Source organism: Macrotis lagotis, chromosome 1, assembly GCF_037893015.1.
Source record: "Macrotis lagotis isolate mMagLag1 chromosome 1, bilby.v1.9.chrom.fasta, whole genome shotgun sequence".
Classification (NCBI taxonomy): domain Eukaryota; kingdom Metazoa; phylum Chordata; class Mammalia; order Peramelemorphia; family Peramelidae; genus Macrotis; species Macrotis lagotis.
In genome coordinates, this window is record NC_133658.1 from 670,835,131 (window position 1) to 670,841,781 (window position 6,651).

The 6,651-nt window shown below is 36.2% G+C and overlaps 1 pseudogene; it reads right to left on the bottom strand.

Annotated features, from left to right (window-relative positions):
* Positions 1 to 609: 609 nt before the first annotated feature.
* On the bottom strand, positions 610 to 1,118 carry LOC141522731 (mitochondrial import receptor subunit TOM20 homolog; annotated as a pseudogene).
* Between the last annotated feature and the right edge of the window lie 5,533 nt (positions 1,119 to 6,651).

Here is a 6,651-nt window from a genome sequence, read left to right on the forward strand (position 1 = left end):
GCAGCTAGGTGGTGCAGTGGATAGAGCACTGGATAGAGCCCTGGCCCTGTAGTCAGGAGTACCTGAGTTCAAATCCGGCCTCAGACACTTAATAATTATCTAGCTGTGTGGCTTTGGGCAAGCCACTTAACCCCATTTACCTTGAAAAAAACTAAAAAAAAAGACTTTCTATCCACTACATGTTGTTCTTGCTCATGAATATTTAACTTAGGCAAATTGATTGATTTATTTTACTTAGTATTTTATTTTTCCCAGTTAAATACAAAAATAATTTTCAACATTCATTTTTATTTTTTATTTTATTTTTGGAGTGTTAATTTTTTTATTGCCTTAACTTGTTTTTCAAAAATGAGCACTGAGTTTAACATGTAGTAGTATCATATGTATCTTACAACTGCATATTTTAGTAACAAATGAAATTAATATTTAGATAATTCATAGTGTATTTATAAAGTGAAAATTTTTTTTATCAAAATACACTTCTCACTAAGCTAAATAAATAAAATCCAAGTAAACCTACCTACACAAAGTTAGAATGAACTTTGGTAGATTTCAGTGTAATACGTAGTCCATAACTAACATGTTTGCCCTTTTCCCCCACCCCCCATTGCTGCTCATCTTCTGGGCTAAGATTTATTTAAAATTTTTTTATTAATATTTTATTGCATTGACATGTTTCTTATTCCACATCATTTTCGGCCAAACTCTGTACACTCACAATTCTGTGGCTAATCGTTGGCAGCTTAGTTAGAAGCATCTGAAACACTAGTATTGGAAGTTTGCTGTAAAACTTGCAACAACTGCTGTGGCTGCCTACAGACAGCAATGGCATTTGTCAAGTGATCAACACCTTTGTCATATTCACCTTGGGCTAGTAATTCCTGACCAAGTTGTATTTCTTCAAGAAAGAATTTCTGAACAGCTTCTGCATCTTTAAGGTCAGGTAACTTGGAAAGTCCAGCTCTCTCTTTAGCAAGCTTCTGTTTCTTCTTTCTTCGCTCTCGGAGCCTGTTCTTGAAGTTGGGGTCGCTCCGCCTCTTGTGGTCGAAGTAGATGCAGTAGCCGATGAAGAGGGCCCTGCACACGCAGGCACCGATGGCACCACTCCGGCCCACCATGTTCCCGGTGGCTACCGGCCATGGACTCGGGGGTGGTGGCGACGGGATGACCAACATTCATTTTTAAAAACTTTGAGTTCTAAGTTCTCTCCCTTCCTCTCCATCTCACTTTCTTGATGAAAAGAGATCTGAACAGCAAATTTGATGTGTGTGTGTGTGTGTGTGTGTGTGTGTGTGTGTGTGTGTACAACTTTTCCCCTGAGAGATTATGTTTAGTTTAGTTGGGTAGTTTTTTGTTTTTAATCCAAGCTCTTTTGCCTTCTGGAATATCATATTCTATAATCTCTGATCCTTGACTGCGTTATCCACAGATACTTGATCCAAGATACTTGAATTGTTTGTTACTTTTTGGTTGCTTGCAATTTTTGTCTCTTTGACCTGGAATTTGACTATTCTGTTACTGGGAGTTTTCATTTTTGGGATTTCAGGAGATTCTTTAAATTTCTACTTTATCCTCTGGTTCTAGAATATCAGGGCATGTTTTACTTGATAATTTCTTGGTAGATAATGGATCTTTTTTTTCCAATTATGACTTTCAGTTAGACCAATAATTTTTAAATTATCTCACCTTGATCAAATTTCTGGATCAGTTGCTTTTTCTATTCTAATATTGTTCATATTACCTTCTTATTTTTTTCATCCTTTTGGTTTTGTTTTATTGTTTTGATTTCTCATGAAGTGGTTAGCTTTCATTTGCTCAATTCTAATACCTCCTTTTTTCATGTGTCCAATTCTACTTTTTAGGGAGATTTTTCTTCAGTGAATTTTTGGACCTCTTTTTCTATTTGACCTGTTCTTTTTTTTTTTTAAGGCATTCTTCTCCTCACTGGTTTTTGGTACTTCTTTTACCATTTGACCTACTCTGTTTCTTAAAGTGTTATTTTCTTTAGTACTTTTGTGTCTGTGTGTCCTTTAGCAAGCTTTTCACTCTTTTTTTTCATGATTTTCTTGCATCGTTTCATTTCTCTTCCCAATTTATCCCTCTACCTCTTTTCCTTGATTTTCAAAATCATTTTTGAGCTCTCCCATGGCTTGAGACAAATTTTCATTTTTCTTGGAGGCTTTGGGTGTAGGAGTTTTGATTTTGTTATCTTCTCCTGAGTTTGGATTTTGATCTTCCTTGTCATCATAGTAACTTTATACAATCAGATTTTTTTCTGCTGCTTGCTCATTTTCCCAGCCTATTACTTGACTTTTAATTCTTTGTTAAAGTAGGATGGAGGATTAATTGTCTCAAGCTTCATGGGTTTTGTGCAGTTGTTTTCAGAGATACAAAAGGAGGCAAAATATAATCCCTGCCCTCATGGAGCTCACCATCTAATAGTTAAATTGAGTTATCTTATTATCAATGGAAAATATTTATATATGCTTTTTCTGATTTCTGTTTTAATACTGACTTGGAAAAGTGAATTTCTTTGCTACTTTCTATGTGTGTTTATTATAAAATTAGTATCTGGTAGACAAGCAGTCAAATCTTAGATATAAAACTTGGGACCTGCCTTTAAAAAATTAAGAAATAGTGATCAGGGGTTTAGTTTGAATCTTGAATTACATGCTCCAAACTTATAATATGTAATTCAAAAGACAGTTATAATTCTAGTTTGTACTTCCCCTCTCTAAGGTCTTTAGAGTGGTCTTTGGCCTCAACCTTCTTCCTTTCCTGGAAGGAATTAAAGTCTCTCATGGAGACCCTCTCTATACCCAAAGTAGTAATTCTTAAGGTAGAAAAATCTAAAATATGCTTTCTCTTTCTCTTTTCCTCTTTCCTTCCTTCTTCCCTATCTTTCTTCTTTCCCTTCTCCTTTGCCCCTTGTTCCTTCTCTTTCTCCTTCCTTTCTTTCCCTCCCTTCCTTCTCTACCTCTCCCTTTTTTTCCCTTCCTTCCTTTACCTGTTTTTAACCTCACAGTCATTTCTCATCCACTCTCTCCAGGGTAAGCTCTTTCTCTTGACAAATAAATAGAGTTAATAAAAAATATGATAGAGTATTTCATAATAATGCAATATTTTGTACTAGTAGCCCCCCTTATATCTGCTTTAGAGAAGATGTAATTTTTTTTATCATCTGTTCCAAGATTTTCATTATTTTCTTGTTTCCATTTCTCAGAATTTAACTTATTGTGATTTTCATTTTTGTAGCCATTTTGCCTCTTGGTCTCATGTGTTATTCTGTCTCAATTCATATGGATCTCACTTTTCTTTGAATTCTTTATATTTGTCATTTCATACCACATAATAACAATCCATCACATTCACACCCCATAGTTTTTTTCAGTAATCTTCAATTCAATTGGTATGTACTTTGTTTCTGTTCTTTGCTACCAAAAAGAATGCTACTTAGAACATTTAAATATATGTTGAATCTTTGTATTTGTCATTGATTTCCTTGAAGCATTTACTTAATATCAGGTTTTCCTTGTCAGAGAGTATGGGTAGTTTGGTCATGAGTGCCTCTCTTTCCTGAGCTGTGCTCTGGGACAGGTCCCTTTTTATAAATTGAAGTGAACAAGTATTAATTAAGTGTACATTATTAATTAAGAGTACATTATGAATTGTGAAGAAGAAAATAACACATTAGCTCTGCTAGGACTTATGAACAATTGGAACTCTAGAGTTGGAAGGGACTTCTGAGGCCATTTAGTCCAATTTCTCTACTCCTTTTTGCAGATAAGGAAACTGAAGTCTAAGATGGTTAAATGATGTGCATGTTTGTGCAAATAATAAGCATCAGAGACAAGATTCAAGGTCAGGTTCTCTTTCTCTAGAACAATTGACCATTTTATTACATTCTAATACCATGTTGCCCTCTCACAGGAAACAACCAACAACAAGTAGTATTTGCACCTACTATGTACCAGATATTGTACTAAACATCATGGATAGAAATGCAAGCAAATAGAAAGACAATCATTTGCTTTAAGAGGTTCTATTCTAATGAAGAAAATCCAGAAAAGGAAGTTGAAAAGTGGGGTGGGGAAAGAAGAGAAGGTAGTGAAGGGAGAGTGGTAGCAAAGCTCAGAGAGTCAGAAGCATAGCTAGGAGGTAAAGGAAACATGCCTGACTTGGGCCCATCCCCAAATGGAAACCCTAGAAGTAACTCATCAATGGAAGAACTGGTCTGCCATGATAGAGGCATATTCCAAGAGAAGAAATTCCCAAGTCATAAAGAAAATTTCAGGGTGAAAAGGTTATGGAGTCAAAGTGAAGATGTTTGGAGACTAAGAAAGACAACAGCAAATGGAATGAAGCATGGTTGGCCTTGACTTATCCCCAAAATGTGAAATCCCAGAAGAAATTCCTCAGCTTTCATGGTAGAAGGATGTTCAAGGCTCTAAGAGAAAATAATGAGAAAATATACTACAGGGATACTGTGAGAAAATATACTACAATGTTTCTAAAGAACTCTGCATGACTTAAAAGGAAGATGCTACATTATGAAAGGTTTCACCAAGAGCCCCTGGCCATGAAGCTCTGAGTGAGTCAGATACCTGATTTATGTGGTGGAGGAACAGGCTAAGCTTGTAGTTTGACGGGACTGACTTAAAGGTCCAGGTTTCTATTGATTCTGCCCTTGGGAGTTTAGTTATGAAATGTGATATAGCTCACCAGTAAGAGACAAAAACTCTCTAACCAAAGGAAGAAAAGTAGTGGTGGATTCCTAGTTTGATACTAGGCTAGATCACCATTTCCCTCTTTAACTTCCTTGGGTCTACATGCTGCAAATCAGTAGGCACAAGGAAATACATATCTGGTCTGACTAGAGGAAGTTGAAGAGTAACTAATTCAGGCAAACACAATTTATAATAGGACGAGAGAAACAGTTTCCAGTCATACCCAGCTGCAGGAGGAGAGAATAGGAATAGTTAACTTGCTATAAACCACTCTATAATTCTTTGATCATTGGCCCAGAAAAGAGGCAAACACATCTCAGACTGCTGTTCATACAACCACAGATAGAGGAGAGGAGGCTGGGATCTCTTCTTTCCTGCTTCTTCCTGCTACTGGGCTTTTGGAGAAAACTCCCTGTCCTCTTGATATATTCTTCTCTCTCCTTCCCCTTCCCTCCAAGGTCTCCTTTTAGTTCCACCTCATTCCCAAACCACATCATTAACTCCTTGCTTCAGGAATTAAATATCAGTAGTCTGTGTTGGTTCAATGCATTCTTTTCTCCACTACAGGTATTAGGTATCCTTAGGTTTTGTTTTGGTCAAGATCTAAGATTTCATTGATGTGGGGAACTCTCTGTAATGAAACAGTGCCTTTGGACAACTAATCCACTATTCCAGTTGCTTAGAGCTGCATGGAAAGCTCAAGTGATTTGCTTCATGTTATATGATCAGTATGTGTCAGGCATCCAGTTTCAATTGTAAGATAGGGAAAATTGTACTAAATGGCTCCCAAGATTCCTTCTAGGACTAGAGCTTTGAATCTATAACTCTAGTGGTACTAGCAGGAGCTAATTGATATTATTGCCTTCTTATCATACATGGAAATGGAACACAAAGAGATTATTTGTCCTGAATTTAAGGTATTACTAACTCTAGAGGAATAGCTATCTCAGGGAACAATTCAGGAAAGAGTGATTAGAAGTCTGTCCACTATTGTAGTGCCTCTCATTATTATTGTCACTAATATAAAAGAAGAGGATATGTTATAATCTTCTGTAAGAGAAGGGGAGAGGATTGTATTTCTTTAATTATTTTCTTCTGTGATTGCTTTTAAGGTACACCAAGAACAACAGTTTGAGCCTCAATGTGGCCAGTAGAGATATACCCTTTTTATTAGGTCATTGAAGCTCAAAATTCAAGTAGTAAAAGAATTATTTTAGGCTAGAAATATCAAGAGTCATGTGAAGTTGCCTTCTTATTATTGGACCACTGTATGGCAACAAAATAAAACTTAACTGTTATAATTTGTAATCCTGTAAAAATGTCATGATGTCATGACATTGCTCAGCTAAAGGACTAAAAAAAAATGACCAAATGTGGCTCCTGAGTAAGACTATATCTTTCTTCTTTTCTGGAAGTCTTCCTATGCCAGGAGAGGATGTGGATTTATCTATAGATAGAACAATTGACCTCATACTCACTCACCAGATGCATTGAGGTTCAATATATAGGATGTTAGGAAGTTTAAAACCTTTTGGGGGCAGCTAGGTGGTGTGGGGTGTCATAGTGGATAAAGCACTGGCCTTGGAGTCAGGAGTACCTGGGTTCAAATCCGGTCTCAGACACTTAGTGATTACCTAGCTGTGTGGCCTTGGGCAAGCCACTTAAGCCCATTTGCTTTGCAAAAACCTAAAAACAAAAAAAAACCTTTTGGAGATTCTTTTTCTATGGATGTATGTTATGAAATAATGATTGCCCATTATTGAATTGCAATTATAAATAGACCACATTCTAAGCACTATAAACAGAAGAAATGAAATTTAATTTTTTGCTCCAAGAAATAAATTAAGCTACAAAAAACTATTCCATAATAGCCAAATTTTCTTTATTCAGTGCCCTTTTGTGCTTAGAATAGTGTAAGGTATTA